Below are 26503 nucleotides of genomic sequence, written 5' to 3'. Positions count from 1 at the left end.
TCCCCCCTCTCTCCATTTCTCTTTGTCCTATCCAACAACAATGACAACAATAGTAACAACAACAATAAAACAACAGGGCAATAAAAGGGAATAAATAAATAATAATAAAGACATACATTTCACTTTGCTAGATATTGCCAAACAGTTTTGAAAAATGACCATATTAATTTGTATGTACTCCCACCAGCAATATATAAATATTAAATTACTTTAACACTGTATTTTTCTTTTGACATCTGGAGAATATTTTATGCTCAATGCAGTTATTTTTTTTCCAACCAAGGTTATTAATGGGGCTCACTGCCTCTGCATAATTACACTACTCCAGGCAAACTCTTCTCTTTCCTTCTCCCTCCCTTCCTTTCTTCTTTCCTTCCTTCCTTCTTTCCTTCCTTCCTTCCTTCCTGCCTTCCTGCCTTCCTATTTCTTTCTTTCCCTGATAGAGAGGAGAGACAGAGGCAAAACACTATGAAGCTTTCCCATTCAGATGTTCTCATATTGTGGCCAGAGACGCAAACCCTGGTCCTTGGATGTCTAAAGTGTGCACTCTACAGAGTGAGCTTTTACCTCTTTAAGTATCATGAGATTATGACTTAATACATTGAAGTAGCAATTATTTTTCAAAATTTCAGTTCGCATGCACTACTTTTTAAAAGATTTAATTTTTGTTATTTACTTTTTTCTTTATTTGATAGAGACAGAAAAATTGAGAGGGGTGGATGAGATGGAGAGAAAGAGAGAGAGAGAGAGAGATGGAAACATGCTTCCCTATTTGTTAAGCTTTCCCCCTGCAGGTGAGGACCAGGGGCTTGAATCATCTGGGTCTTTGCACACTGTAATGTGCAACTTAACTAGTTGTAGCACAGCCTGCCTGTAGCATTACTTCTTAAAAAGGAAATTTACTTTGGTAAAGTGTTTGAGTAGGCTAGGACTTTGGGTGCCATTATTTCCTAAGTCTAGGAGGTAGTGATATGCAAGACATAAACATAGCCATTAAGCCAACTGTTCTCTAAATTTCAGCCAATAATTTTAAGACTTCACATAGAGAAAATTTGTCTTTTTGTCTTTCCCTCTCTCTAATTCAGTCTTTTTTCTTTATTCTACTTTGATGAATAGAATAAGAACACTGGTAGAAAAGGAAATATGAATGTATAGTGAAATATGAATATTCAGAGATTTAAAGTAATGCATAATCCGAAAATAATTTTAAGTGTGTTTTATCCTTACATTTGCATAAGAATATAACTGATTTTTAGAGAAAAAAACTGCACCAAGATTTAAAGTATAATTGTGAAGCCAAACTCTGGCCATGATGACTCAGAGGGAGTAAAGCTTACTCCACAGCAAATGGAAAGTCATCTAGTTATCTTCTTCTCTCCCTGCTGACTTAGAATACATGTATCTTATCGAAACTATCAAAGATAACCAAAGGTGACATGTCAGTTGACATGTTAGCATTTTCTCAGCTTCTTCTGATTCATTATTCATTGAAATTCCATAGACCTGAGTGTTTTACTTAAATTATTTCTAAGTTATATATGTCAGATATAGTTAAAATATAAAGTAATGCAGGAGATAAGTATTCTTAGGGCATGAACAGTCTCAATCCATATGTAAACTTTTTTTTTTTCCTCCAGGGTTATTGCTGGGCCTTGGTATTATGAATCCACTGCTCGTTTTTTTATCTATTTATTTATTTATTTTTTTATTATTTTTTATTTATAAAAAGGAAACACTGACAAAAACCATAGGATAAGAGGAGTACAACTCCACACAATTACCAACACCAGATCTTCGTATCCCATCCCCTCTCCTGATAGTTTTCCTATTCTTTAACCCTCTGAGAGTATGGACCCAAAGTCGTTGTGAGATAAAGAGGGTTGAAGGTCTGGCTTCTGTAATTGCTTCCCCGCTGAACATGGACGTTGACTGGTCTGTCCATACTCCCAGCCTGCCTCTCTCTTTCCCAGAGGGTGGGACTCTGGGGAAGCAGAGTTCCAGGACACATTTGTGGGGTCGTCTATCCAGGGAAGTCTGGTTGGCATCATGCTAGCATCTGGAACCTGGTGGCTGAAAAGAGAGTTAACATACAAAGCTAAACAAATTGTTGAACAATCATGAACCTAAAGGCTGGAATAGTGCAGATGAAGAGTTGGGGGGGGGGGGTTTCCTCCATTTTTTAGATAGCTAGTAGGCCTATTTTAGTTAAATTCCAAAGGGCCTGTGGCTATACTAATTTTTTTGTTTGTTTGTTTGTTTTATTTTGTTTTTATCCCTGAGCCTGAAATCTTATATGCAGGTGGATCCAAGTTATTGTCTGGGGAGATGATGTCTATTTTATTTGATAGGACAGAAAGAAATTGAGAGTGGAAATAGTTCAACTTAGTAGCATAGAATCTCTATTGAGAAAAGTAAGTAAAGAACAAAGTATAAAATAAGCTTAGGAGCATAGCCCATTCTCTGATAATAGCAAGAAGAATTCAGGGCAGGAAATCAAGTGATTCAGGAATGTCATTTAGTGGGATAAATTGTCCTTCTATAACAGATTGTCCATTATTTACTCTCAGATCCTTTCTAGCTAACCGTTCACAATATAGGTTTGAATTGTGGCAGCTCCTCGTAGAGGTCAATTTTCTTGTAAACAGAAGGGAGAACATTATCGATAAATAAAGTGTAGTGATGGAAAGGTAGTCAAGTTTACACTCTTCTTAAGATTTCCTTTTCTCTGGGAGTCGGGCAGTAGCACAGAAGGTTAAGCGCACGTGGCATGAAGCGCAAGGACCGGCATAAGGATTGCGGTTCAAGCCCCTGGCTCCCCACCTGCAGGGGGTTTGCTTCACAGGCAGTGAAGCAGGTCTGCAGGTGTCTAACTTTCTTTCCCCTTCTCTGTCTTCCCCTCCTCTCTCCATTTCTCTCTGTCCTATCCAAAAACCACAACATCAATATAACTACAACAATAAAACAGGGGCAACAAAAGGGAATAAATAAATAAATATTTTAAATAAAAAATAAAAAAGATTTTCTTTTCTCTAGCTTGCTTTATTATACAACTACAGTATGTAATATACATACTATGCAAAATGTGTGTTATTGTGGGTGTTACAGATATGGCTTATACTCAAAAGCAGGCTATTAGTAATTACTTTGGGGTGAGTCAAAAGCCATATGCAGTTTTAAAATATATTGCATTATAAATTTTTTTTTTTTAGTTATCGAGAGAGACACCAGAGTACTGCTCAGCTCTGGCTTATGATGGTGCCCAGAATTGAACCTGGGATTTCAGTGCTTCAGGAATAAAGTTCTTTTGCATAACCATTAAGCTGCCTCCCTAACCTCTAGGTAGCATTTTTAATTGCATGGGGATTAGTACCTGATTTTTCACATCTTTAGAGGGTACATGAGTTTCTCAGTATATTTAATTATTATTTTTAAACAGATAATTCAACTTTGTTAATGGAGAAGAGTTACTAAATTTGGCAGTTTTTTTTTTATGAAAAAAGATACACAACCTACAAAGTGGGACAGAGGATAAAGTATTGGATTCTCAAGCATATCAAACTTTTATACTTAGAATAGCTCAAATTCAAGCATACCTTTACCTAAAAAGTATGGTTAGTATTTCTCCTGATAATTGTAAAGTACAGTTTATAACTATGATAATCATTATTAAAAAACCACTTCAGGGAGTCAGGCAGTAGTGCAGTGGGTTAAGTGCACGTGGCACAAAGCACAAGGACCAGCATAAGGATCCCGGTTCGAGCCCCCGGCTCCCCACCTGCAGGGGGGTCGCTTCACAGGCGGTGAAGCAGGTCTGCAGGTGTCTATGTTTCTCTCCCTCTCTCTGTCTTCCCCACTTCTCTCCATTTCTCTCTGTCATATCTAACAATGACGACATCAATAACAACAACAATAAAAAATGACAAGGGCAACAAAAGGGAAAATAAAAATAACACTTCAAAACATTTGGCCATATAAAATATTTTAATTGTTCTAAAGTTAATGCAAATAATCTGCAGATTAAAATCTTGTCAAACAACCACTTTATCTGCACTTTATCTGCATTATTAGGCAATGCTAGATCACTTGCACAGTTTAAGAGTGTAAGAAACAAATACTGAGCCCCTTTGGAGAAAATTACAAAATAATGATTTCATAGGAGAAGAATGTATAAATTTATAGTTAAATAAAAATAAAAGGCAAGTTCACCCAAAAAAAATTTTTAAATAGAATATATACAAAAATCGGCCCTCACTGGTGAAGTCCTGGGTGGCCAAAAAGAAAAAAAGAATAAGCACAACACTAAAATAAAATAAAAACGATTTAGGGGCCGAATAGTTGTGCACTTGGTTGATTGCACACCTTACAATGCACAAGGATCTAGGTTCAAGCCCCTGGGCCCCACCTGCATCGAGGAAGCTTTATGAGTGGTAAAATATTTGCAGGTGTCTATCTCTCTCCTGATCTGTCTCCCCCTCCCCTCATAATTTCTCTCTGTCTCTATCCAAAAATAAATAAATTACAAATTTTAGAAAGGAAATGCTAACAGTAAATGAAAAGCTTGCATCCTAACTACAATTTTTAAAACTGATTAACTTGGAAAGATTTTAACAAATATTGTGCCCCCCAGTGGTTGTTGGTGATTTTTTTCCCTATTTGACCTGCACTTTCAAGTCCCTGACTTTTGAGTAATCCTAGGAAAGTTCACATTATTTGTAACTAGGAAGAATGTCAAGAGGTAGATTTAATCCTGATTGTCCAATTTCATGCCTACAGAAAGAGCCATTTCAGGGATGACAGCAAACCTAGTACATGATGATTAAGCTCAGGCTCTACAAGATATGTTCATAAAAGGGCAAAGATAGTTGGTTTGTTTGATTGTCAGATTGAGAATGAAAGAAAATGTAGTGACATAATACCCCCCCCAGCTTCTCTGCACCTCAAACCCAGTACATAACTGATACTAAGTGCAGCTAGGCCTCAGAATGACTGTGCTCAATTTTAAAGAAGATTGCTCACTGTTTTGCCAAATAAATGAGCTAGCAAAACCACGGACAGAAGCTGTTTCAGGAATATTCTTGTGTGAAGTAAGAATGGGAGAGAGCAGAGTTAGAAAAATCACTAGGTGAAAGGAGACAGACAAGCAAAGGGTCTGAGTCATGAAATGGGTGTTGTCTCTGCTAGACCTCCAAGCAGCATTGTAATCTTTGTCCGATTCCCTGGGCTTTTAGCTTTATCACCTATAAGACAAAGACCATGGTTCAGACCGAATGGTGTCCATGAATGCAGAATAAAAGAGGCGAGGAGTAGCAGGAGCCATGTCGTACAAAGGACCCATAATCTGAATACTTATAAAAGCAAAATTAGCTCGTTATCAAAAAGTGGTGGAGAAAGGTGGTCGGTGAAGAATGTGACTCCATCCTGCTTGCATATAAAATGGAGTATAAAATCAATCCCTCCCTGAAGGAAAAACATGAGCCATATCACACTGTCTCTGAATTTCCTCCACTGTGGTCTTACTTGCTTTTCTCTCTCATCACTTTAATTTTCTCTGTTCTTTCTGTTTCCTGTAACCATGGTGATGCTCCCTCCCAGCAACCCTCCTCACAGCTGGCCCTTTTGATACATGTCAAATTTTGCTCCATTCACTCATGGCAGGGAGCAAACAATGCTGTAAAAATTAATTTATTAACATTTTGCCTGTCCCTTTTATACAGGATGCAAATGTAGGGGATTTTTCCACATTTAACCTCCCTATAGAAGGGGCACCGTCAAACAGGGGTGTTGAGCTGTTTATTTCAGTTTCCAGTTTAAGGGGATACTGAGTATTCTAGAGATTCAATTCCCTGCCCTGGCTCTCAGAGACTATAAAATCCTAAAGTGCTCAAGCTGGTTGTCACCTCCTTTGATTTGTATGTAAGTGACATAGAATCGACTGACCACAGAAATCACACATCCACCCAGGTTTCCTAGTCTTTCTCCCTCCTTCCCTCTGCCCCCCCTTCCTTCTTTCTCTGCTTTCGCCCTTGTAAGAAAAACACTGCCAAATGCGTTATTATCACAGTTACAAAGGAACTGAATTTTCCATAGTAAAATATACACAAATCTATGCTTATTTTTCAAAAATGATCATAAATATCTGTCAGTGACAAAACATTAAGGGATTTCTGATGTCATTAATCAAGATAATAAAAATTCCTATAAATGTTCATTTGGTCATATCCAGTTTGAAGCTTAAGTTAATTGTAATCCTATATGCTGGGAAACTGCCTCTGTTAATGCAGTGTGTGTGTGTGTGTGTGTGTGTGTGTGTGTGTGTGTGTGTGTGTGTGTGTGTGTGTCTGGCATCAACACAAAGGAGACCAGATGATGACATTCATAGGCTTATAGACTCAACTCCTAGGGACACACTTGGATGGAGGCAATTAAAATGCCTGTCAGAAACCAGAAACCCCCATGGCAAACTGCTAAATCATAAGCTCGGGCAGCTTCTTATTGTTGGTGAATGATGGTGGAGCTGGGTGGCTTGTCATCATTCTGGAAAATTCTAAGGCTAGTGAGCTCTCTCTCCCTCTCCCACTCTCCTTATTTTCCTTTTTGCCACTGCGGGGACTTTCTCTAATTTGCAGCTTCCCTTCTCCCCAACACACACAGACACTAGCTGGTGGCTTGCAGACTGCGTCTGTCTGGAGCCAGAGAGGGAGAGCCAGTCCAGGGAGAGAATGCTCCTGGAGAAGGAGTCTACAGTAGTCCGGATCAAAGACTAGGCTGGGGAAGTCTCGCTGCATTTGTGCTGGTAATGGTTTGGGTCTTTTACATTTTACTTTGCTTTATTTTTTCATCTGTCTTTCCAAGGATGCATTTTATGTGATCTCAAAGTGAAGTGCTTTAAAATTCATTACCAAGCTTTCTAAAAGTCCAAGTACTGCATATTTTCTACTCCAGATCTCAAGGCATAGATTTATTGTCTGGGTATAAAGAATATATTTGCGTACTGGTGAGTTGCGGTTTTCAATATTTACTTAACAAATCTATATGCCTTTGTTTTGATTCGGTAGATTCTTCAGCTTGTTGTCTCTAACTGAGGAAGCATTGACTGGGAACTGCTCATTCAGAAAATTAAAAGGTACCACAGGTTTTATTTTCTTTATTTCTTTGTTTGTTTGAATGTTTAAACGAGGGAAAGACCAGTGAGGTTTTTATTTACATTAATCTCTCTGTGGTTGATCTTTTATTGATCATTGTCTACAATATATGTGATTTTTATGCAGAGAATTTTTTATCCCAGGCTGTTTTGATTACATTTTATATAATTGTGTCTTCCTGTATCATAAATTATTAATGGATAACAAGATATGAGGTTTATTCTTGAATTTTTGTTATTCCGATAGCTCAAAAATCTATGCAAAATTCTCTATTTTAATGAAAATTTAGTCATTTAAATGTAAGATAAATATGCTTATTTTTATTGATGGGTAGCTACTAAATAAGTAATTTTTTTTTAAAGCACAAAGAATAGACTTGCCCTTCCCGCATAGGAGGAGTGCTAAAGAAGAAATCAAGGAATGACTCAGTATTGTTGGGTTTGGCAAAGAAAATAATTGTAACTTCTTCACTGGTACTAGTATTTAGCATAGGATATGTGTAAAGGTCTATGCTTTTAGTTTTTAAAAGAGCTGATTTTACATATGCTTTATTTGCCATTGGCAGCATAGGAAGCTAATCTTTCATTTTGCCCTGAAAGCAGTTGAATCCATTGATCCTGGGCCTCATGCCTTACATGAATCTATTCATTTTCAAATTCAGCTTCAGAATGTCTATTGATTAAACATGGAAAATATGGGTACTGTCTTTTCTCTGATTCTTTAACGTTATCTTTGACTTTAATGTAATATGCTAGTGTCGATGAAACCTATATTTGTAACTTGCCTTTAAAACATGGAAGACATTTTCTGCTTTGCTATGAAGAAGATCGATAGCATCCTTTAAACCTCCTTTTTGGCAGTGACATAGTATCTATTCTCAAGTGGATCAGTCCACAAATTGTATGCAATTTAATTCAATATTCATTTATTTTATTTTATTTTTTATTGATAAATGAATATTGCTGAAATACCAATCTTGAAATACCAGAACTATATAGATGTGTACCTGTGAGTGAATATTTGTGACCATGGAAAGAGACTGCTGCACTGTCCTTGTTTAATATTGTCTCTAATGTGTAATTATGAGGACTTTAATATATTCATTCCACAAGCACTTAAGAGCCTTGTTGCTATATGTAGTTGTGGGAGAAAAGGAAGGGCCAGACGCCACGGTCACCACCCTTCCAGAATGTAGGCAGCCTCATATAATATTTTTGCACTGGATAATGAATTTGTTAAAGTAAATCAGTATTTTTCAAATAAAGAAAATTGCATTTTTAGATATTAAGAAAATCTAATTGGATAGGACAGAGATATATAAAAATATTTAGAATTTTTCTTTAGAAATTACTCGGTTGTTATGTATGAAATCCCCCAAACAGAACTTACTTCACTTCCTGATTAATGTAAATCAGTTGAATCCATTCCTTGTTTTTTTCAGGTTTCACTCAGAAAGACACTTCAGGTTTGATGAACAAAATATCTATTTGGCATTTCCCCATCTAATTAAATCTATATGGCATATAGCTCATGTTTCTTGATCTTTAGACTCTCTTAGTAACATGTTCTATTAATTTTTAACTTTGCAGTATTTACATAAATTGGAAAAGAATGAAATTATTTAACCAGTAAAAAGATGTCTTCAATGTGTTGTCAATAGGAGCTAATAAACTCTCTCAAAATTCATTAATAATTACAGAAATGGCATTGAGCCATTGTATATTACCTTGAGTATTCTCAGAGAATTTCAGAATTAACTAGGTGTGTATTGACAGACTGTGCAATACTAACCAGAGTTTATTCAATAGTCTCTTTTGTTGTTGAATCATATAAGAATTTGACTGTTGGACTCTAAGGAATCTGTCTGACCAAAACTTACTAGTTTTGTTCTAATTTGTACTGTCCTTACATTAGTTAATTTTATTTTAAACTGGTTAGTTTTATATCTTCAGTTCATAGAGTAATGTCTGAATGACGGAAGTTCGAGAACTATGTATGGACTGATTGGGTGATAATAGATTCAACACCATTTCCTACCATTGCCTTTTTGTTCTTGTTTTTCATGAAATGGCACACCAGGATAAAGACATTTATATATTTTTTCAGTTATCCCAAATACTCTCATTTTATGGCTCTAATTAACAAGGTAATGAGTAGTGGGTAGAAAATCAGAGAAACCATATGTAGAAATTCTCCGGGCTATATGGAAAAGATTTTTTTTTTTTTGGTTATAGGATCAGATGGAAAGAATTTTTGAAATGTCCCCTTTCACTTTCACCAGCTTGAAGAAATATGCCAAACTACAGCAGGAGCTTGCTTTATAGGCGCTTCCTAATACTACTCCAAGGCTTTGACATTGTTTATTGCTCTTCATGTTCTCAGCCAAGATTTTGCTGCAGTAGAGGCAATGAGGCCCTTTTTTTCCCCTTCTTTCTTTCTCAGTGTAATGCTGGAAATGATGTCATAGTCTCCTTATAAGATTTGTTGCTTATTATGCGCTGACTAGTAAGATGGCATCACTATATTTATAAGTAAAGAAACTTCTAGAATCATAATAGCTTTAGAAAATGCTACACCTCCTTGTTGCTGTCTTTAAAAGTATTCATTATAGAACAGATTCTTCTTCTAGCGTTTGCCCTTCTTCCGTAGCCAGTCAACAGCATCAGGTTGAAAGCTGTCAGGAGCTGCTTGTTGCTGGCTTTGAAAGTGACTGGGATCCATGTGGATTCAGTCGGCTAGGAAGGATCGTCAGTTTCACCAATGAATGGGTACTCACGGGATGCACCACGAGAAGGTCGATCCAATGCATCCCATAGAACAGATAATAACCAAGATTACATATGTAATCTCATCTAACTGCCTCTATAGTCTGGGAGCTAGGGTGGGTATCCATTTTATTCAAGCTCTGGTAAATTTAATATTTTTAATATTTATTGTATGTATATTTGACCCAATTCAATTTATTCTTTAAGGAGAAATTTCAGGGGTAAATTGGAAAGTTTTAAAATAAATGAATTCACAAAGCATCACTTATGAAATTCAAATGGATTTGTAGTACTGAATTATATAATCCGTTAGAAAATTAATCAGAAAATTTAACTACTAAATTGCATAACTGCTGCCACATCTTGTAAATAGTTTTTTTATAGAAATAATGACAGAAAGTGTTTCAAGTGGCCCAAATAAGTAAATAAGAAAAAGTATTATAGACTGTAAATAGACAACATTCAAACTCAAATATAAATAATTCTTATACATTACTAAGGCTACTAATATTTACACAAATATTAAGATGCTTTGTTCATAGTTAAGTATATATAATAAGACACTCAAGAAACTCGGTTGGTATAGCTGAGTAATGGTAGGAAGGACTGCCAAGGCCTACTGGTGTCATAAGATACACATGAATAATTTTTTAAATAGTTTTTTATTTTTTTTATAGTTATTGTTGTTGTTATTGATATCATTGTTAGGACAGAGAGAAATGGAAAGAGGAGGGGAAGACAGAGAGGGGGAGAGAAAAATAGACTCCTGCAGACCTACTTCACCACTTGTGAAGTGACTGCCCTGCATGTGGGGAGGGGGGGCTCAAACTGGGATTCTTATGCTGGTCCTTGCGCATTGCGCCCCGTGCACTTAACAGGCTGCGCTACCTCCTGACTCCCACAAATGAATAATTTTTTAAGGTGCTTCATTTCGGCATGAGCTAATTAACAATTGAGAAAGTAGCTCGACATGAAGTATTTCTTGGAGGATAAGATTTGAGTTGGAACTTAATGGCGTATAGAAGTATTCAGGGGGGAGTTGGGCTGTAGCATAGTGGGTTAAGCGCACGTCGCGCAAAGCACAAGGACTGGCGCAAGGATCCTGGTTCGAGCCCTGACTCCCCACCTGTAAGGGAGTCGCTTCACAGGCGGTGAAGCAGGTCTGCAGGTGTTTGTCTTTCTCTCCCCCTCTCTGTCTTCCCCTCCTTTCTCCATTTCTCTCTGTCCTGTCCAACAACGGTGGCAACAATAAAACCGGCAACAAAAGGGAATAAGTAAAATAAAATAAATATTTTTTTTAAAAAGGGGTATTCAGGAGAAATATAATGCCTGAAGAAACTTCAAGAACAAACAGCATTAGCAAAAAAGCATAAGGAAGTGAACATACTTGGAAAGTATAAACTGGCTGGTCATATTCATATTCTAGAATACAGAGCTGAAAAGGAGTCTCAGAAGATATAGGTGGAGGGGGCTGGACGATAGCGCAGTGGGTTAAGCGCACATGGCGCAAAGCACAAGGACTGGCATAAGGTTTCTGGTTTGAGGCCCCAGCTCCTCATCTGCAGGGGGCTCGCCCGCCAAGCAGTGAAGCAGATCTCCAGGTGCCTATCTTTCTCTGCCCCTCTCTGTCTCGCCTCCTCTCTCGATTTCTCCCTGTCCTACACAACAACATCAATTGCAACAATAGCAGTAACTACAACAAAATGGGAAAAATGTCCTCCAGGAGCAGTGGATCGTTGTGCCCCAGCAATAACCCTGGAAGAAAAAAAAAAAGGCATTCTGTTTAACCTAATATTTAGAAGGGGACTTTTGATAGAAATTTGGGGAAAAAAATTTGTGTTCAGTGGAAAGCTATTCTGTTCTGAACAAGAGACTGCTACGTTCTACACTGGGCTTTCGTGATTCACTGTCTTTAGCTATGTGTGACTGAGTGAGATAAATTAGTTTTGTATATGAAAGCATAATAAATACAGCATCCCTTTGGAAATAAATGGTCATAGGATAAACATGGAAAAACTAAAGAGGATGTTGATAATGAACATAAGAAGGAAAAATGTTTATGATTTTCATTTCATATAGAAATATACCTATATTTGTTTGTGGGTATATGTGGTTGATTGGTAGGATCAATGACAATCAGAAAAGACTGTGGTGCCTCTAACATTTGAATTTGACAACATTTGAATTTGATAACTGGAACAATTTGAAGAAAAAGGTGACTAGAAACTACTTAGGCAGGAGCCTTTTTCTGTTTTTATTATAAATCTAAGCTGGCTAATACATAGTTGCCAGTCAATAAGGGATGGACATAAAAATGAAAATTAGCCTTTAGCCATGATGCGGAGCATGTAGGTGCGCTGGGATAGTTATATGTCAGAACAGGTAGATCCAGAGCTGAGAGGAGAAATTGGGGATATAGGACATGGAGCAATAACAATGAGAAAATGTCCAGAGAAAGAACTCCTGGAACCACTCATATCTAGGATTCAGAATGAGAGAAAGGAATTGATATGGTTGAGAGGGTATATTTATTTTTAAAAACAAAGACGAAATACTACAGGCAGGAAAATAGAATATAAGATTAAAATTAGAATCTTTGGGAGCTGAGTGGTGGTATGCCCAGTTAAATGCATATGTTACAATGCTCAAGGACCCAGATTCAAGGCTCTGTCCCCACCTGGGTTGTGGGGGGAGCAGGGGGAGACTTCACAAGGGATGATGCAATATTGTAAGTGTCTTTATCTCTTCCACTCAATCTCCCCCTCCCTTCTCAGTTTCTCTCTGTCCAAATTAAAAAACAAATGGAAAAAAAAACCTCACCACAAGCATTAAATCCATCATGCAGGCACTGAGTCCCAGTGACAGCCCTAGTGGCAAAATAAGAAAATAACTAAAGTAAATAAATAAAATAAAAACAAAAAAGCTCAAATCCTCCAGGGAAAAAATGAGAATAAATGAAAGGCTGCTGGATTTATTATTTATGTATGTGATTCTGTTAGAATTTATAAAATTTTAGAGATATAAGGAAAGATATAATATGTGATTAACAGCCCAGTGATTGAGGTCAGTGCTTTTTAAATTGGTTAACTTATTTCCAAAACTGTTTTAATTCTGTTATTTCCTCCTCTCAGCATTCTCTAAGGCATATCTTATAAATTTTTGCCACCTACATAATATTCTATACTAAATAAACAGGCATTTTCATTTTTTTTTTGTCGCTCCCAGTTTCTCACTGTCACTACAGTGGGAGAGTTGTACAATACTCTTCCTTATTTCAAATTGTTTTAGTGGATATTTCCTAACACAATCATTGTATACTTTATTGCCAAATTCCTGTGTAGATACAGTCTCCAGTGGTGAAAGTGGTATACAGACACCTCCTATGGAAAGATAAGAAAGTACACTCCTGTGACAACTGCCTTATAAATTATTGGACAAGACACTAATGAAAAGGAAGTAAAAAAAAAAAAAGTAGGATTTGGCTTGGCATGGAAAATTCAGCTTTTCTTCAGCTAAAAACAAGAGATAGGTGTTAAGACTTTTCTAGTAAGAAAGAAAAGTTATAGGGGTCCTCTTATATAACCTAAACTTTATCTGATACTGGAGGACAACTCACTAATTCATTCAGTGAATACTTACTTACTGCAAACTGATTCCATGCCCTTTTCCTTCCCTTACAAGAACATATACTTTAGAGAGGGGAAATTATCAATAGGGAAAAAAAAAGTTTAGATTACTCAGGAAGCTATGCAGAGAATGGTGATATAGTGTAAGCTTTGCAAACATTCAGGCAGAGGTGAGTCAACTGGAGACTTTAAATGCAAATTCTGAATCAGTAATTCTGAGGAAGAATCTATGATTCTGTATTCTAACAATCCTCCTGTCAACATTGCTGCTGCAAGTCCACAGATGATGCTTTCAGAAGAGAGGTTAGAAAGCAAACATCATGCAAGGAAAGTTAGGAGTGATTTGGGCAGTTGCTTTAAGTGTGTCAAATGTGCATCCTTCTCTTTGTGCAGCAATGCCACATGCTTTTAAACTTCCTCCAGTGTAAGAGAATTGGTCCATTTTACTTCTGAGCTTGTTTAATTCCAGCCAGTCCTATGAAAGATCCATTAAGCCAACCCTAGTGGGATAGAGACATTTTTTTTTCTGTTCACGTTTACTGCTTACTATACCATATAATGAATTCTCTCTCTTTCTCTCTGTCTTTTTTTCCCTCCAGGGTTATTGCTGGGGCTCAGCGCTGGCACTACAAATCCACCATTCTTGGTGGCCATTTTTTCCTTTTTTTTTTCATTTTATTCGATAGGATAGAGAGAAATTTGAGAGGGTTGGGGGAGATAAAGGAGAGAGAAAAATAGACACCTGCAGACTGGCTTCACTGCTTATGAAGCATCCCTGCTGCAGGTGAGGAGTGGGGGCTCAAATCCAGGACCTTGCACTCTGTACTATATGTGCTTAACCAGGTGAACCACTGCCCCTTCCTCCATATGATGAATTCTTTTGACTCAGATTTGGGCATATAATTCTGAGTAACAGTCCACCAGTTTCTTAACTCCTGTTCTGTTCCCTGCTTCACAATTTCTGTACCCTTTTAGCTTCCACACTGCCTGGATATTGAGCACATCAAAGACTTGCTAAATTTTCTCCCCCTCTCTTCCACCCCCTCCTTTTACCAATCAGCATAGCTTGCCATCAAGTCCTAATATAAACCTTGATAAATTCTGCTTAAAGTTGCAGGGTACTGTGAAGGATTGTCTCTGATTGTAAGAAAATATTTTTCTGCAACAAAATCCATTCTTTTTGGTAGAATGATTTGATTAATGGCAGGAAGAAGTTTGCAGGAGTTGATAGATAATTAATGTTTAAATGGATGCAGTATTCACAAAAAGAACTTTGATAGACTTTCTGGTAGGGTGCTCTCTTTTACGTCTAGTGCTAGGCTCTAACTCTAACTTCCCTTATAGCATTAAGAACTTGGGAACATTTGAGTTCTTTCACAACATGCATTTCCAGCTGTAAAATGCCTTTACTATGAATTCACTTCTCCTGGAGGTCATTTTTTTCCATTTTATTGGATAAGACAAAGACAAATTGAGAGAGGGGGAGAGATAGAGAGGAAGAGAGAAAGATAGACAAGCAACCCCCCTGTAGGTGTGGAACTGGGGACTCGAACCAGGATCCTTGCGCTTAGTACTGCTTAGTACTACGTGAGCTACGGTCTGATACCCTTGTCAGTGTTTTCATCCTTGTTCACAGTTAGGCTTTGTTTAAAGGGCTGATTCTGTCTGTAGGCCATGCCACAATCAGGTCTCTGAACTTTGCGTGTGTGTGTGTGTGTGTGTGTGTGTGTGTGTGTGTGTGTGTGTGTGTGTGTGTATAGGGAGAAGAAGCCCTGTGGGGGCCTTGTGTATGCATGATTTCATCTATCTAAAGTTGATATTTTTGTTCTTTTTACTTGCAGTAGAGAAAACCAGAAGAGGGAGGAGCTAGGGAGAGAGAAAGATAAACACAGCAATGACATTTTTCCCAGTACTGTGGCATTCCCATGTGGTGCTGGGATTTGAACCTGGATTATATGTAAAGCAAGACACACGCCCTCTTGTCTGAGCTATTCCTTGACCCCATAAACAAATCAGTGTGTCTGTGTTGATAATCCCTTGTGTATGTGCAATTCCACAACCTGGGTCAACACTTCCACTTTTTTATGGAGAGAAAGGGAGGAAGACAGAGACAGCAAAATGCATCACAGCACCATTCCCCCATGTCTAAGGTCTGCCCTGGTAAAAGATGCTTCCATGTGGTGCCAGAGTCTTGGGAACCATGAAATCTGTAGAGAGTGAACTATCAGTACCTCTTGCTGTTTATTTAAATAGTAAAGTAAGCCTGAGACATGTTACTGGAAAATTTAAATGAAAATCCCAATAATGTCAAGTGTTGTCATTATGAACAAAAATCAGGTTAGATTGGTAACCATATTTTTGTCACAGAGAGCACTTGGGAAAGATCTTTAATGAAAAAATTTGCATCATAGACATCTTTGTAATTTTTGTACTCCCTATATTTCCAACAAAGGATATACCCTTGATGTATTCAATATATGCCTAGTTAAAGTTAAGAAAAATAATGGTGTGTGTGTGTGTGTATGTGTGTGTAAAACTGTATAAAACTGCATAATTATGGAAAACCATGGTCTTCTTCTTATAGTTAAGCTGCAGTTGGTGAAATTTCTATAAATTAAAGACCATTCATTTTTTTTTAACTGCCATCAGGCTTATCGCTAGGGTTTGACGCCAACAGTACCAATCCACTGCTCCCAATAGCCATTTTTCCTTTTTTTTTTTCCTTTCTCCTTTTTTTTTTTTCTATTTCATTGAATAGGACTGAGAAAAATTGAGAGAGTAGGGAGAGGTAGAGAAGGAGAGAGAAAGACACATACCTGCAGACCTGCTTCACCACTCATGAAGTATTCGTCCCCCCTCCCCCCACAGGTGGAGAGCAGCAGTTCAAACCTGCGTCCTTGCCCATGGTAATATGTGCACCACTGGGCTGACCCCCTAAATACCGTTCTTACACCCTTTTACCATGTGTTCAATATTTAAGAGTCTTATATTCGCACAATATTCTTGACACTAATTCTACCTTCTTCTCTCCCTCTCAAAAAAAAAAAAAAAGTCCAGATCAGTCTTCTTCATTATGGATTTCATTTGGACGGCTTCAGATGGCTTGAATTAAACTTTCTTCAGATTCTATGCTGGTGTTCATGATTCTGGATCTTGATCATATAGAGCAGCTGGATGTGTATTGATCTACATCTGGCAATTGTTAAAGTAACACTAACTACTCTGTTTAACATATTACAACCAAAATGTACTTGTGCCCAATGTGTAGAAACTTAAGGAATGCTCTATCTTAAGAAATGGGGAAGACTTTTGTTATCTTATTTACTAAATGAACCATCTTCACAATTTTTTGTTAACCAGAGCACTGCTCAGCTCTAGTTTATGGTGGTAATGGGGATTGAACCTGGGACATAGAAGCCTCAGGCATGAAAGTCTCTTTGCAGAACCATTATGCTGTCTACCCCCACCAGAGCACACACACCTCTCTCTCTCTCTCTCTCTCTCTCTCTCTCTCTGCTTCCAGGGTTATTGCTGGGGCTCGGTGCCTGCATTACAAATCCACTGCTTCTGGAGGCCATTTCCCCCCATTTTTGTTTGCCCTTGTTGTTGTCATTACTGCTGTTGTTGTTGAATAGGACAGAGAGAAATTAAGAGAGGAGAGGAAGACAGAGGGGGGAGAGAAAGATAGACACCTGCAGACCTGCTTCACCACCTGTGAAGTGACCCCCCCCTGCAGGTGGGGAGCCAGAGGCTGGAATCGGAATCCTTACACCCATCCTTGCAGTTCGCACCATGTGAAGGTATCACATTGAGTAAGACAAGCCAAACATAGAAGGACAAATGCTGAATATAGGTGGAACTTCAGAAACAAAGTCAGTAGGGGTAAACCTAAGTTGAAACTTAGGCTGAGTGTGGTGTATTGTAAAAAAGCAAAGAACTCTGGGGAAAGGATGCAAGGGGATGATGCTTTGGAGAGACGCTGAGCTCCAGGTGTATGGGGAAATGGGGTTGCACCTGTGTTCTTCAGCTGTAGCAAAACCATTACATGCTCCTTCCCAATAAAGTGGGAAAACATCTGCTTACTTGTGTAGAACTTTCTTATGGCAGGACTTTGTGGTTTTATATACAGGAAATATATCATGTATAGATATAATGACATTAGTTTTATAGGCCTATTAAGAACTGGCTAGCACAGCCAAGAGCATCACTGCAGGTAAACGTGGGGTATTCTAGAATCTTCAAAAACAGAAAGTACAACAGTAGTGCATCTGGTTTGTGTGTCTGAAGGTACCAGAGGTTCTGTGTTTAATCTCTGCACACTGTGATGCCAACATGAAAATAAAAGAAATGTGGGTCAGTGATATAGTTCACTTGGCAAGGTGTCTGTTTGACCATACACACAACCCTGGTTTGAACCTGGCCACCATTGTAGGAGATGCAATTTCAGTGTTGTGTTTTGTTGCCCACCCCCCATCTCTCTCTGTGTCTTTCTGTCTGAAAAAGTAGCAAAGCCCTGGAGAAAGAATAAGAAAAAAATCAATAGATATATTTTAAGAAAGGTGTATTTAAACTTTAAGAAAACACAATTCTGTGCTACAATTTAAGTCATAAAAATTACTTCATAAATATTGCCCATAGAGATAATGTAGTAGCTATGCAAAAGACTTCCATATCTGAGGCTCCCTTGTACCAGATGCAGTTCCTTGCTGGGCTACCATAATCCAAAACTGAACAGTGCTCTGGTAAAAATTTTAAAAATATAGATAAATAAATAAATAACTGATGAAGGAAGGAAGGAGGAAGGGGAGGTGGAATAGAGAAAGGAGAGAAATAGAAAGAAAATGAACATCTCAGAGTTCATAAGACATTCTGGAATGGGAGTGGCAGGATTTAGCTCACAGCCTTGCCCTTAATCCAAACATTTACTGTCATCTTATCAAGGCAAATACATGACTTGTTCAAAATCTGAAATATTTTAACAACGGGCTATCAAAATGAATAAAATAAAACTTTTTAAAAAAATTTTTTAAATTTATTTATTTATTTTCCCTTTTGTTGCCCTTGCTGTTTTTTTCATTGCTGTAGTAGTTATTATTATTGTTGTTGTTGTTGATGTTGTCGTTGTTGGATAGGACAGAGAGGAGGGGAAGAAAGAGACAGGGAGAGAAATATAGACACCTGCAGACCTGCTTCACTGCTTGTAAAGCGACACCCCTGCAGGTGGGGAGGTGGGGGCTGGAACCGGGATCCTTTTGTGGGTCCCAGCGCTTCCCACCAAGTATCCTTAACCCGCTGCGCAGCCGCCCGACTCCCAAAACTTATTTTTCAAAGCTCCTGTGGTCTCCACTAAATAAATTGTCCTAGTCACCCAGAAGACTTAGGCCCTTTAGAGAACTAGATTAGTGTATGGAGGAGTTCAGTAAGTACTAGTAAAAATGACAATTGTAAATGAACTTGCTTTAATATTTCAGTATGAAAAATGGTAAATAAATAAATAATATGCATTTTCTTATATCAGGGCATTGAAGTTCTAGGCTGCCTTTTAGAGAGAGAGACAGGGAGACAGAAGGGGAGAGGGCAAGATAATAGAGTGCTGAATCCTCCTGCTATGCAGAGGGGACCAGGCTCTAACCTAGGTCACGCACAGACAAAGTCGGCATGTTATTGATGAGCTATCTTCCTGGTCCCATAAAATGTAAGTTTACTGGTTAAAAAAGCATCTGTGGGGCTGGTAAAATAGCTCACTTGGGTAGCAAGCTGCTTTACCATGTGTGCAACCCAGGCTCGAGCCTGGCACCCACCATATTGAAAGAAGCTTCAGTGCTGGGATATCTATCTATCATCTATCTATCTATCTATCTATCTATCTATCTATCTATCTGTCTATATCTCTATCTCTACAAATTATCTCTGTCTTTAAAAATAAATGCATAAAGGGCTGTAGAGATAGCTCAGCCTCTTAAGCACAAACTAACTACCTTGAGTCCCTGGAGGTATCAGGTGCTGTAGCCATTACCACCTTTTGCCAGACCTGAATAGTACTCTGGTTCTGTCTCTCTCTCTTTCTCTCTTATCCCTTCTAAATAAATTAATAGATTTTTTAATCATCTGATAGAGGTTTAAATTAATAAGCATTTTGTTTGGTTTTGTTTTGTAAGTTGTTGGTTTAAGTGTCACATAGTTTTAAGAAAATCTTGTCATATAGCATAGCAGGGATTCAGGGCACCAAAGAAAATGATGAAATTAGATCTATAGAGAAATATTTATAAAAGCAGGCATTGTGATTTCCCTGTTACTAGTATTGGTTTTAGGATTTATAAAGAACTTTGATCAAGAATCTATGGATCCTAATTCTTATTTTAGATGTAGAGATATAAAATGAAGTGAGGGGGCCAGGCAGTGGTGCACCTGCACAAGGATCATGTTTTTAAAAACATATTTATTTATTTATTCCCTTTTGTTGTCCTTGTTGTTTTATTGTTGTAGTTATTCTTACTATTGTCTTTGTTGGACAGGACAGAGAGAAATGGAGAGAGGAGGGGGAGACAGAAAGAGGGAGAAAAAGACACCTGCAGACATGCTTCACTACCTCTGAAGCAACTCCCCTACAAGTTGGAAGCCAGGGGCTTGAACCAGGATCCTGAAGCCAGTCTTTGCGCTTTGTGCCACATGCACTTAACCTGCTGCGCTACTGCCCAACTCCCTGCAAATCCTTTATTTTATAATTGGATGGCTAACAAATTGAAATAAATTTTAAAAAACTGGAAATATAGGTGCTTTTTAAAATTTATTTCCCATGTCACAGAAGAGGAAAATGAAGGAAACTAAATATATATTCAGTATTTCCTAAAATCAATGGCTCATAATTCATGGAACTGGAACTAAAAACTGAGATCTGCCTGACCGTGGAGCAAAGCTTTTGCCATGTTCTTGGTTCTCAGTGAAGGGCAGTTGGCGTCTTTTAAGGCTTTTGAGCACTTGGAAATGTCTGGAGGCTTTTTTCTTAAGATTTGTTTATTTATTCATGAGAGAGAGGGAGAGGGAACCAGAGCATCATACTGGCACATGTGATGCTAGAGATCAGATTCAGGGATTCATACTTCCAAATACAACACTTGACAAAATGCCACATCCAGGACTTGTGGAGACATTTTCAGTTGTTTAGAGAAGAGCTATTGGCATCTAATAGAGTCAAGGAATGCTGCTAAATGTCCAGAGTATGGGCGACCCCCTGCAGCAAAGGCCATTACTTTATTTTTTTTAAGATAATTTTTAAAATTATTTTTATATATTTATTTATTCCCTTTTGTTGCCCTTGTTGTTTTATTGTTGTAAGTTATTGTTGCTGTTATTGATGTCATCCTTGTTGGATAGGACAGAGAGAAATGGAGAGAGGAGGGGAAGACTAAGAGGGGGAGAGAAAGATAGACACCTGCGGACCTGTTTCACTGCTTGTGAAGCGACTCTCCTGCAGGTGGGGAGCCAGGGGCAAGAACCCGGATCCTTAAGCTGGAGTTTGCGCTTTGCGCCACGTGTGCTTAACCTGCTGTGCTATCGCCTGACTCCCCAAATGCCATTACTTTCAAGGTTATTTGTGTGACTTTTATTTATTTCAGTGATGCTCCATGACTATCAAAAATAAATAAATAAATACAGGCTTTTAAACTACTATAAGACTGAATTCACATCTCCATACAAATTTATTTTTTAAAAGTATTCATCACCTTCCTCATTTGTTGTTTGTTTTTTCCTTTTTCTTTTTTTTTAAATTTTTTTAAATATTTATTTTATTTATGTATTCCCTTTTGTTGCCCTTGTTGTTGTAGTTATTATTGTTGTTGTCATTGTTGGATAGGACAGAGAGAAATGGAGAGAGGAGGGGAAGACAGAGAGGAGGAGAGAAAGACAGACACCTGCAGACCTGCTTCACCGCCTGTGAAGCGACTCCCCTGCAGGTGGGGAGCCGGGGTTCGAACTGGGATTCTTATGCCGGTCCTTGTGCTTTGTGCCACCTGCGCTTAACCTGCTGTGCTACAGCCCGACTCCCTTTTCCTTTTTCTTAAAGCAAGAACTCTCATTCATAGCAAAAGTATTTATTTATTTATTTATTTATTTATTTATTTATTTTCATGAGAGCACTACTCAGCTCTTGTTTATGGTTTGTGGTAATGTACACGTGGTGAAGCAGGTCTGCAGGTGTCTATCTTTCTCTCCCCCTCTCTGTCTTCCCTTCCTCTCTCCATTTCTCTCTTCTACCCAACAATGAACGATATCAACAATAATAACCATGACAAGACTACAACAACAAGGGCAACAAAAAGGGGAAAATGGCCTCCAGGAGCCGTGGATTCATGGTGCAAGCACTGAGCCCCAACAATAACTCTGGAGGCAAAAAAAAAATGTCATTATTACAGTTGCCTTTATCCCAACAAAACAAGAACTTCTGAAGGCAGTCATGGCTGTATTCTTCCTGTTTGCAGTGTGCACATAAGAGACATTTAATAAATATTGAGTTATAATGTAGTAGCATGTGCACATACTTTCAGGTTAGATATTTTCAGGCTCAAATGCTAGATCTGCCCCCTCACTAGCTATAAAAATATATATATATATATATATTTAGTGAGGGCTGGGCAGTAGTGCACTGGGTTAAGCGCACATAGTGCAAAGTTTAAGGACCAGCCCAAGCATCCTGGTTACAACCCTCCACTCCCCACCTGCAGGGAGGGTGCATCACAAGCAGTGTAGCAAGTCTACAGGGTCTCTCTTTCTCTCCCCCTCTCTGTCTTCACCTCCTCTTTTCATTTCTCTCTGTCCTATCCAACAACAACAGCAGCAACAACAACAACAGTGGTCGGAAATAAGCCACCAGGAGCAGTGGATTCATAGTGCAGGCACAGAGCCCCAGCAATAACCTGTTAATTAATTAATAATAAATTTTAAAATAGCATGCCTCAGTGGTACAAAACAAAAATGATAATACCAACCTCATTAGGCTAGTAAGATCATTTAAACAGAAACAGCTCCACAGTCATAGTGACTTGGAGCTTTCCCAGTTTTTATCTACTCTATCTTTACACACAAGCTAAGTGTTTAGTTTTTTATTTTGTTTTGAACTGAGTGATATAAAGTTAATAAGATGAGAACTGACAGAAAGTAAAAGTTAAGACCTGTGAAAGAACTGCTGAAGGCACTACTATACAGTTCTGTTTTCTTTGCCCCTTTCCTCTCTCCTATTCAGTCCATCTTTACCATCCTTCCTTCTCCCAGTTAAAAAGAAAAAAAGGCAAGGACAGGTGAACAACAGCAAGACAAAAGATGGAAATGCATTAATAATCAACCAAGGTCACCAGAAAAGCCAGGAGATTATATCTATCCTAAATTATACCACCTGAGGCCTTTTTGCTCTCTGGAGAGAGGCTGGCTTGTTGAGCTGTTAGGAATTCAGCTGTCTCTCATGAGGTTTATCTGCAAGGCAGATTTTTTTTCCCTGAGCTTTTCCTAGCTACTCCAGACTCCTGACACACCAGCTGCTCAGCCCTCTCACCTGCTTTTAATGTAATTTGTCTTCTTTGTATCCTGCTTCCTGGTTGGCCACTCTCACCCCAAGACATTTTAGGAGTAGACACTTTTTTCCTCTCCTACCAATAACATTCCTCCTAACCTCCAATTTGTGAGAACCCACTAATGCCTGATTCAAAGAAATGTGAATTATAGAGGCATCATTATTGTCTTACTCCTGCATCGTAGATGCTGTCTTTTGCAAGAGCTCAAGGTCGGCCCCTGTTGCAGAGTAAAGAGTGGTACATATACTGCTGTATTAAGCACCCCAGCTAACTCATTGTACCACTGGAGCTTGCTAAATCCTAAGGAAACAAGCCCACCCATCCAAAGAGGTCTGTCTATACCTAGGTTCATAGTAGCACAATTTGCAATAGTTCAAAGTTGGAGGCAACCTATGTGGCCGATAACAGATGAGTGGCTAAGAAAGCTATGGTACATATATACAGTGGAATATACTACTCAGCTATTAAAAACAATGAAGTCACCTTCTTCACCTCATCTTGAATGGAGTTTGAAGGAATCATATCAGTTGAGATAAGCCAGAAATAATATGGGATAATCTCACTTGTGGACAGAACTTAAGAAACAAGAACTTATTTTATAAAGGGAAAACACAAAGTAAAACTTGAAATGGTTAGCTATATTGCACCAAAGCAAAGGACTCTGGGAAAGGAGGACAGGGAGAGAGGAAGAGAGGTGGCCTTTCAGGTCCTGAGAGTGGGAATGTTTTGCAGACACCTCTCATGGTGAGATGGGAAGTTGTACCAATGTGCCAACAACTGTACTGTAGACCATTAATCTCCCAATAACAAAAAGGAAAAGAAGGGAGAGAGGGTGAGTGAGGACAAAGGACAGAATGAAGTATGAGGAACAGAGATGGATAAAGACAAAGGGCGAAAGAGCGGTACAACTTCTGGTAGCATTAGTGGAGCCTGCACATCATGGTGAGTTTGCAGGAGCGATCTAGAATTGCAGACTTTCCCAGGTGGTACCAGTGATGCTTGGCTACCTGACTTCAGATGTGCTTACTTGGCAGGATTCCACCAGCCAGGAGTGACTGTGCAAATTTTCCTATAAGTTAGGTCTATCCTTTTATTCTTTGCACAGATGTTTGCGCTCTCTCTCTCTCTCTCTTTATGACTAAGCAGGCATATTGCTGAGTAGCTAATAGCCCAGGCCAGTTCAGGTGCCAACTTCTCTCACTGACAGTTATGTGCACTTGGCCAGTTACTCTGTGGGGACTATACTTCTCTTCAGTAAATTTTAGTAACTATCTCATAGCTGTTCTGAGGAATAATGTCATGCTGCCTATGGACTACTTAGCAAGATTGTGAAGTACTTAATAAATCTTATTTTTAAAAGACATTTTAGATCATAAAACAGACTCGCTAGTGCCATCTCTCTGCTACAAGTCAATACTTTGCTATGGTCTATAAATACCTCCATAGTTATTGCTGGGGCTTAATGCCTGCACTATGTATTCACTGCTCTTATGGCCATTTTTTCTTTTTTTTTTTTTGATAGGACAGAGAGTAATTGAGAGGGGAGAGGAAGATAGAGAGGGAGAGAGAAAGTGAGACGCCTACAGAGAAAGAGAGACACCTTGTGAACCAACCCCTCTACAGGTGTGTTGTTTTCGACGGGTTATGTTGTTTTTGCCGGGCTGGCTTCACGGGCGGGTAACAGACGACCAGGGACTCATGGTTGAGCTGTAGGCAGTATCTCTTTATTCATGCAGGACGCAGCACAATCTAAGCCGAGCTAAGCTAAACTCAAGTACCCTAAAACTCACAATGCTGTCTTTATATATACTTGCCAAGTAGGGTGGAAACAGGATGTGACATAGAGAGGGTGGAGAGAAAAGTGACTGGTGAAAATCAGAGTGTGACAAGGAGGGGGCGGAGCAGGCGAGAATCCTATCACTGAACCACCAATTCCCTGGAGTGCTTTATGTAAATGTAAAAGTGATTTATGTAAATAGACCAAAGCTTTGAATGGGATTAAATCTATCCCTATATAGGCATATGGTTAAGCAGAAGCCAGGGGGAGCTGGCATACTATCCAACACAGGTGGGGTGCCAGAGGCTCAAACCAGGATCCTTGAGCAGGTCCTTGGGCTTTGTACTATATGTGCTTAACCCAGTTGCCACCACCTGGCCCCCTTTATATTTTTATCTTATATAACAACTTAAGCACTCCATTCAGGAAGTTAACTAATCATTTCCGATATTTGCCCCACTTTGCCTGTTTTTATATCATAATAATGTAGGGTTTTGTTTTTGGAATCTTTCATGAACAGTATCTTACTCTTATTCTATATCTTACATGAAAAAGTAACTAGGGTTAAGCCCCCTTTCAGATTTAACTCTAAACGTGTTTCATACATCAAAGAAATGATTTTTTTCACCAAGTGAGAAATTGTTACCTTTCCTTTTTCTATGAGGTATCGGAGATCAAACCCATCCGTGATACTACTGACCCATTTCCCTGCCCTTTATTTTATTTATTTATTTATTTTTGAGAAAGAAGAGATGAAAGAAACAACACCACCGAAGCACTGTTCCACCACTTTCACATTCACATTTTTCTCTGTTCGTGTACTGCCAGATCTCAAGCTGAAGGGTTTTTTTTTCTATCCCCTACACTGAAACAAATACATTCATTTTAGAAGAATTTAGTTGCTAGTTACTAGTTTCACCTACAATTAGAGACAAAAAAATTAGTCAAATTTAAAACAATTGTAGATATTACTTTTCTTCAACTATATATAAGTGAAATTAGCATAGGATGGACCATGGCAGGATGATACCCATTCAGTGGTGAATTAGATGTTGCTGATCATTGTGTTTGATATTATTCACTCCTCTTCACAAAGGCCCTGAGACATTTTGACCTTTCTTTTTAAAAAATATTTTATTTATTTATTTAATGAGAGAGACAGGGGGTTAGATAGGTAGATAGATAGACAGACAGACAGACAGATAGACAGATAGATAGATGATATAGACATACCTACATACATAGGTGAGCACTACTCAGCTCTGGCTTATGGTGAACCCATTGAAAGCATATGCTCTAATTGCTGAATTACCTCACAGGTTTCAGAAAAATGTTATTTTCATATGATGTTCTTATTTATTTATTTATTTATTTACCTTCAGGGTTATCGCTGGAGCTCAGTGCCTGCACTAGGAATCCACTGCTCCTGCAGCCACTTTTTAAATATTTTTTTGGATGGGACATAGAGAAATTGAGAGAGGAGAGGAAGACAGAGAGGGAGAGAGAAAGAGAGACACCTGCAGACCTTGTAAGGAGACGCCCTGCAAGTGGGGAGCCAGGGGCCGGAACCAGGATCCTTGCTTCAGACTATGTGCACTTAACCCATTGTACCACCGTCTGACCCCTC

General features: G+C 38.5%; 1 protein-coding gene across 32 annotated transcripts in view; it reads left to right on the top strand.

Annotated features, from left to right (window-relative positions):
• Window positions 1-26503, top strand: part of MAP2 (microtubule associated protein 2) — a 321228-nt gene that overhangs the window by 160032 nt on the left and 134693 nt on the right. For 31 of the 32 annotated variants that reach the window (XM_060194011.1, XM_060194010.1, XM_060194003.1 and 28 more), the window contains exon 3: window positions 7056-7123. The gene's annotated coding sequence lies outside the window, so the exon portion shown is untranslated. Of the gene's footprint in view, window positions 1-6558; window positions 6794-7055; window positions 7124-26503 lie in introns of those variants that run through there. The other variant, XM_060193980.1, reaches the window with a different exon arrangement.

This window comes from Erinaceus europaeus, chromosome 7 (assembly GCF_950295315.1).
Source record: "Erinaceus europaeus chromosome 7, mEriEur2.1, whole genome shotgun sequence".
NCBI lineage: Eukaryota > Metazoa > Chordata > Mammalia > Eulipotyphla > Erinaceidae > Erinaceus > Erinaceus europaeus.
The sequence above is the reverse complement of the archived record's forward strand: the minus strand, read 5'-3'. Positions and strand labels throughout refer to the sequence as shown.